We start from the raw sequence: 8,093 nt of genomic DNA on the forward strand, positions 1-8,093 counted from the left end.
CGTTGAGGAAGCAGCTGGCAGTTAGTCAGTCAACAAACATCTGCTGGGGGCCCCGAGATAACTATGACTGGGTTCCTGCCCTCAAGGAGATAAGGGTGTGACGAGAGACCCCAGGCCAGACCCCTGAGAACCACCCGGAACCATCCAGCCAGCCCTCCCTGAACTCCACACCCACAGAGACCGAAAGATAATAACACGGTAGCTCTTGTTTTCATCGTGATTGAATACAAACAGCGTACAACGTCCCGTCCTAACCCCTTCCCGGCCCGCGGCCCCACGCACGGAGCACATTCTGTGTTGTGCCACCATCACCTCCGCCCGCCTCCCGAACTTTCTCCTCTCCCCAAACTGACACTCTGCCCCACGACACAGGGACGCCCCTCTCCCCGCCGCCGGCCCCACGGCCCGCTCCGTCCCTCTGAGCGCGAGGACTCCGGGGCCCTCGTGGGAGTGCGGTCCGGCAGTCGTGTTCCTTCTGTGACGGGCCACCTCACTGGCACAGTGTCCCCGAGGCTCATCCATGTTTGCGTTTAAGTTTATTTATTTATTTGGAGGGAGCACTGTGCACCAGGGGGCGGGGCAGAGAGAGAGGGAGAGAGAGCATCCCAAGCAGCCTCCACGTTGTCAGCACAGAGCCGGACGCGGGGCCGCGTCCCACGAAGCGTGAGATCACGACCCGAGCCAAAATCCGAGTCGGATGCTCGACCGACGAAGCCACCCGGCGCCCCGAGGCTCGTCCGCATGTTAGCAGGGGCCAGAACTTCCTTCCTCGTTAGGGCTGAGGGATAGCCTACCGTACCGACGAGCCGCTCTTGAACCTCGGTCTGTCTGCAGATGCCCGGGCGCTGCTCCTTCCTCCTGCCGCGAACACGGGTGTGAACTTGTCTCTTCCAGACCCCGCTTTCAGTTCTTCAGAGTAAATACCCAGAAGGGCCACTGCCGGATGAGAGGGAGACACAGACACAGAGGCAAAGGTGCAGAGAAGTGGAGAGACAGAAGCCGACCCAGTGAGTCACAGAGACAGGGAGACAGACAGACACACACACACGCAAAGAGAAACAGACATGAGGCGGACAGAGGGGAGACAAACAGACAGGGAGCGATGAGGCAGGTAGGGAGGCACAGAGAGATGGGGAGAGACAGAGGCGGGTGGGGAGACAGAAAGAGAGAGATGAGGCACGTGGGGAGACAGAGAGACGGAGAGATGAAGCGCATGGGGAGACAGACGGAGACACGAGTCAGGTGGGGAGACAGAGAGATGAAGAGACAAGGTGGGTGGGGAGACAGAGAGACAGAGAGAGACAAGGCGGGTGGGGACACAGAGAGACGGGAGAGACAGACAGACTGCCTGTCGGCTGAGACCATCTGAGACATGGAGGACGGTCGCCTGCCTGCCCTGGGCTGCGGGCGGGGGGCAGGCATGTCCTTCCCCAGAGCCTGTGTCAGTCAGCCTGGTCCGGGGGGCCCTCCGGTCCCCAGCTCCCTTGCTCGTTAGGCCCCAGGAAGGCCTCCCCTGTGCCTCAGGGGAGGAAGCAGGGATCCACAGGCTAATATATAATGTGATGACACCATGTTTGAGCCAAAGGCAACCACCCAGAGGAGCCCGGCTAGTTCCCAAATCAGCACCACGGTCATCCCGCATGAGCTGTCTTGTGGTTAAGGTTGGTTTGGGTGGCTTCCAGGGGAAGCGCGAGTTGCTTCGGCTGGAGACAAACCTTCATGCCTCCGAGTGTGTGGGTGCCTGTGGGTATACGCGCGGTGTGTGTGAAAGCCTGACCCGTGTGAGCACACAGAGCCCGGGACTGCATCTGCCAGGGGAATCCAGGCAGGCTTGCTGGAGGAGGTGTCCCTTGAACTGCTGTTTGTGCTGATTAGGATTTCTGTCACTATATGTACCAGCAACCAACCACAGTGGCTTAACCGGGGGTGGTGGGGGGGGAATCTTTCTCACAAAACAAGAAGCCTGGGGGAGCCGGCCCAGGGCTACAGCAGCCACTTGGGAAGGTGGTCCCGAAAGAGGCACCTTCTAGCTTCCTGCTTTACCACCTTTACAGGGTGGCTCCGTCTCTAGGCTTTGGGCTTGCAGACCAGGAAGGAAGAAAGGGAGGATGAAGATCACAAAGCAGGTTAACAGAGTCAGCACTTCCCAGAGAGAACCTGACAGCCTCCTGGGACAACACATGGGCAGAGGGGAGGGAGGCTGTGGAGAGGGCGTTGAGCAGTCTGCGTCCCCCCAGCCAGCAGGTGATGAGTGGTGGGGGTATAGCAGGGAGCCGGATGAAGGGAGAGAGTGAGAGTGCAGGATAAGCCAGAAGGAACACTTGAGACAATAGCTGAGTATTTCCAAATTGACAAAAGACATCAAGCCACAGATCAGAAACTCTAAGAATCCCAATCAAGAAGCATGAAAAGAAGATCACATCTGGGCCCATCATTGTCCAAGTAGCAAAAAACAAACTCAAAGAGAAAATCTTATCATAGTAGGCTAAATAAACTCCAAAAATGAACAGGAAATAGAGATGTTTTCAGGTCAATAAAAGCTGTCAGAATTTGTCGCCAACAGACCCACATTAAAAAAACACTGGAGGGGGCGCCTAGGTGGCTCAGTCAGTTGGGCGGCCGACTTCGGCTCAGGTCATGATCTCGCGGTCCATGAGTTCGAGCCCCGCGTCGGGCTCTGTGCTGACAGCTCGGAGCCTGGAGCCTGTTTCGGATTCTGTGTCTCCCTCTCTCTGACCCTCTCCCATTCATGCTCTGTCTCTCTCTGTCTCAAAAATAAATAAACGTTAAAAAAAAATTAAAAAAAAAATATAAGATCCAGAGTGCCTGGGTGGTTCAGTCAGTTGAGTGTCCGACTTCAGCTCAGGTCTTGATCTCACAGCTCGTGATTTTGAGCCCTGCATCAGGCTGTCTGCTGTCAGCACAGAGCTCAGTTTGGATCTTCTGTCCTCCTCTCTCTGACCCTCCCTCTCTTTCACGCTCTTTCTCTCCCTCTCAAAAATAAATAAACATTAAAAAAAAAGAAACATTTAAAAAATAAAAAAAAAAAAGATCCAGGAAGTGACAAGTGAAAAAGTATGGTAAGTCTAAAAAGTCAAGGATGCATGCTGTAATTCCTGGAGTAACTATTAAAAGATAAATAATAGAATGCATAATTAACAACCTATAAGAAGGAAAGGGAAATAGTTAAGATATTTGTATAATCAAGTCAAAAGGCAAGAAAGGAGAAAAAGAGAACAAAGAACAGATAGGACAAATAGAAAATAAACAGTAATATGGTAAATTTAAACTCAAATAGATCAGTAGTTGCACTAAATGTAAATGGATTAAATACTCCAATGAAAAGACAATTGCCAGATTGGATTGAAAAAAAAAAACACAACAACTATACGCTATTTTTAAGAGACACATTGTAAATTTAAAGACACAGCAAGACTGGAAGTAAAAGGATAGAAAAAACAGGGCATTAAAACAAACACAACACAGAAAAAAGGAAGGAACAAAGGTGGCGCAGTTAAGCTAATATCAGACAAAAAGTGGAGCAGCCTTCATTATGTTATTAATATTGGCCTTAGGAGTTAAAAAGGGACATTTCAAAATAATAAAAGAGTCATTCCAACAGTGAGATATGATATCCTAAATTTTCCTTCACTGGAAAACAGCCTCAAAAGCTATAAAGCAAAACTTGGCCACCTAATGGGTTAAGGACTAGAATATAGGACAGAGGAGCAAGCAACTAATTGCTGCTAGAAAGTTAGCAGGGGTCTCACTGAAGAGGAGACCTTTGATCTGGGTCTTCAGGGATGAGTAGGATTTTTCTAGGTAGAAATGGCAGCAGCAAGAATAATTGCTATATCCTCATTTCTTTACCCCATTTCACTCAATTCTTACAACAATCCTGATTCATATTCCATTAGATCTCCACCATATAGGAAAGGATACTAAGGCCAAAAAAAACTCAAGTATTTAAGATGATGAAGCAAATGAGTGATGAATCCAGGATTTGGAATCATATCTGTTTGCTTCCAAAGCTGGGGTACTTTGCCTCTAGGCCACCCTGTCTCATGTGCAGAGTCATGATACGCTGGTTTGCTTTAGGCTCTTCTTTGACTTGTGTCTGAAGTTTTTATTTGAGGAAGACAAATAATAGAGACCCTTGATTGTAATAGTGCCAATCCTAAAATGCATATATATGTGAACATACACACTCATACATACATACTATCTATCTAGATATAGATACAGATGAATATATACACGTATATAAAGATATATGCGTATAGATATATATAACAAAAAATGTCGTTAATGAGAACTTACAAATCTGTAATGGGTGGCTTGAACCGGTCTTATCTCAGACTTGGGCAGAGTGTGCCCAGCCCAGAATACTGGTGTGTCTACTGCCACCTAGTGGCAGTATATAACAATTACAGGGACAGTGTAAGAGAAAATGTAGTGACTGAAAACCTAACGATATAAGATGACAGTAAACATTGGACCCTGGCCTCAAGTTGCTGAAGAAATATTTGTTGAGCTGTTCTGTCAGCTGCTTTTGATTCACAACCTCCATGATTTCTTTTTCCCTTCATTTTATTGTTTTAATGTTTATGTATTTACTTTATTAAAATAATTTTTCTAATGCTTATTCATTTTTGAGAGACAGAGAAAGACAGAGCATGAGCAGGGAGGGGCAGAAAAAGAGGGAGACACAGAATCTGAAGCAGCTCCAGGCTCTGAGCTGTCAGCACAGAGCCCAGCGCAGGGCTCGAACCCATGAACCGTGTGATCATGACATGAGCCAGAGTCAGACGCTTAACCAAATGAGCCACCCAGGTGCCTCTATTTATTTATTTTGGACAGAGAGTGTAAACATGCACAAGCAGGGGAGGGGCGGAGAGAGAGAGAGGGAGAGAGAATCCCAAGCAGGTTCTGCACTGTCAGCACAGAGCCCCATATAGGGGTCTAACCCACAAACTGTGAGATCATGACCTGAGCTGAAATCAAGAGTCGGAGCTTAACTAAGCCACTCACCACCCCTCCCTTCATCTTAAAAGTAAAATTATTTCCCCTTTTTCCCTTACTTTTAGAAATTAGAAAGAGGGGCACTGGGTGGCTCAGTCAGTTAAGCGTCTGACTTTGGTTCAGGTCATGATCTCACAGTTCGTGAGTTCGAGCCCCATGCCGGGCTCTGTGCCGACAGCTTGGAGCCTGGAGCCTGCTTTGGATTCTGTGTCTCCCTCTCTGCTCTTCCCCCATTCATGCTCTCTCTCTCTCAAAAAAAAAAGAGAAAGAAAGAAATGAGAAAGAAAAATAGTAGTCATCTGTGGCTTCAGTACTCAGGTTCCAGAATTAATTCTGGTTAACAACCTTAATGCTTTCTTTCCATCTTACTTTTTAAGAAAAAAAAATCACATGAAAAAAATGGATACCGACTCATTATAAAGAATTCAAAAAACATGCTGAAAATCTCCAAGATGGAAGTAAAGAAACAACCCCAATCTCAGCAGCCAGAAATAACCATTAGCATCAGGTGAGCACCATTTTGGGCGACTTCAATGCAAATACACAAACAGAAGGATGGGTGAGGAACAGGTGGGTGGAAAGGCTTTTATAAAACCAGAAGAATCCTATTTTGGACACTATATTTGATTTAATTTTACTTGAATTTAACAAAAGAAAAAGAAAGGGAAGCTAATGGAGTTGCTGAATTCATATAAATATTTCTTCTATACAGGAGATACTTTCAGTAAAATATCCCTTCAGGGGCGTCTGGGGGGCTTGATCGGTTAAGCATCTGACTTTGGCTCAGGTCATTATCTCACAGTTTGTGAGTTTGAGCCCGGTGTCGCTTCAGATCCTCTGTCTCTCTCTCTCTCTCTCTCTCTCTCTCTCTCTCTCTCTCAAAAATAAACATTTAAGGGGCACCCGGGTGGTTCCATCCATTAAGCATCTGACTTCTGCTCAGGTCAGGATCTCGCAGTTTGTGGGATTCAGCCCCACGTCGGGCTCTGTGCTGACAGCTGAGCCTGGAGCTGCTTCGGATTCTGTGTCTCCCTCTCTCTCTCTGCCCCTCCCCGCTCATGCTCTGTCTCTCTGTCTCTCTTAGAAATAAATAAACATTTAAATAAATAAATAAATAAATAAATAAACATTTAAAAATAAAATAAAATAAAATATCCCTCCAGGTTTAAGAAAAGAAATCATGGGGGCATTAAAAGGTTGAAGTCGTCACGATTTTTTCCAAAGACATAGTGTCATTTCTGTCGTACAGACTGACTTCTTGCTGGGAAACATGAGTTAATTGGCCCGATCACACTGGCGTGAACGGGCAGCTTTGAGCGTATGGAAGTCCTCCCGTACCAGCCGGTCCGCATCGGCTGCTGGACCCCGTCCACGGCCCTCTCCCTGTGTCCTGCTCCCCCTGATTCTGCCGCCAGGACCCACCCCGACCTCCGTCTCCCCAGGAGCCAGGGCCACAGGGCAAATGGGACTCTGGACTCTTCTCCGGACCGCCTTCAACACCCCTGCTTCAAGCGGAGGAGCTCAACTTTTATCTTGCGCATCCCGGGCCGCCTCCAGGAAGAGTTCCGCATCCAAGGGGGTTGAAAGCCCTGCCCAGGCTCAGGGCCCAGGCCCTCGCAGCTTCGGCGTCCGCAGCCTCCGAGAACGGAGGCCGCTCTGTCTGAGCTCGCGTGGTCACTAAGCAGTCCAAGAACACGGCTGCCCCCCGCGTGTAATTCCCTTGCACCCTAACGGGCAGCAGGCACAGCCCTTCCGTGTGGCAACTCCCCCGTGAGTGGCTCCAGATGGGATGAGACCAGGCTCCCCGGGGCGGCAGGAAGGGAGCGAGCTCTGCTCAGGCTCGGCTCCGCACCCGGCCCTGTGCCCAGGCTCTCATGCCCAGAATCTTCCCCGATCCCGCGACGGTGGTTTCTCTTCGCAGCCCCGCCTTACAGATGAGGGAACTGAGGCTTGGAGGAGCACGTGCTGGCCTGAGACCCTCCTGCAAGTCGGTGGGTGCCGCCTGCACGTGAACTCAGGTCTCAAAGTCCTCGCTCTTTCCGCCTAGCCTCTCAGGACACCCCATCCTGTGCGGACAGGAAAAGAAAGTCAGGAGGCGCCCCAGGAGGGTCCTGGGTGCCGGGGGCTCAGCGTACACCTTCGCGCTACCGTTTGGAGACGAACCCCCCGAAACGTGACTCAGAGCCTCCGTGTCCCTGAGTGCAGCAGGGCCAGGGACTGGGGCCCCCAACCCATGCTAACAGAGGCCACAGGGCAGGGGTGGTCTTGAAGTCACAGTGACCTGGGTTGGAGACCCGGCTCTGCCCTTAAGCCCTGTGGCCTCAGGCCCATCACCGTCCTCCCGCAGCGAATTGCCCTCATCGTCCACCCCTTCCCTTGACACTGGGCTCAGCCGGACCCCGTCACTCTCATATCTTCAATGACCTCCAGCTGTAGCCGTGAATACCGTGGTCCGTCAGAACCAGCTGGGAACTTTCCAACCCTGGGCCTGTGGATCAGAACCAAGAGCCCAAAGCTGTGCCCTCGGTGAGCGAGTCCAAAGTCATCGGCCCAAAGGAAAACCTGCAAGCTGCTTGCCCAGCTTCCAGCCACTGGGTGATTTGGGTCTCCACCCCCATCCAGCCTGATCTCTTGCTAACCCCCCAGCCCCACCCATATTTCATTCACCCCAGACCCCTCCTGGCATCTGGGTCACATCCACATTGGGGCTCACCTTCTTCCCGCTGCCCAGAACCATCTGCCTTTACCCACTTTCCTTCCAACAAACTCCTACTCGCTCTCCAAGGCCCCATTCGAAGGTCACCTCCTCTGTGAAGCCCTCCCTGACTGCTCCCACAGCCACACCTCTACACCACGTTCTTCCTCGGTGGTATGGTGGGCGTGCCTGTCTCCCTATTAGACTGGCAGCTTCCTGGGGGCACAGACCTGACACAGAGTGTGAAGAATGAATGAGCAGATTAGGCCACCTCTGGGTAGAGGCCTAGCTTGTGAGACACCTCCCAAGGTGGGTTGAGGGCTGGTGGAAGACAGAGTTTCTGGGCTTTGTCACAACTGCCCAGCGGTGTAGAAGG

The sequence above is a fragment of the Panthera tigris genome, chromosome F2 (genome assembly GCF_018350195.1).
Source record: "Panthera tigris isolate Pti1 chromosome F2, P.tigris_Pti1_mat1.1, whole genome shotgun sequence".
In the NCBI taxonomy this organism is placed as follows: domain Eukaryota; kingdom Metazoa; phylum Chordata; class Mammalia; order Carnivora; family Felidae; genus Panthera; species Panthera tigris.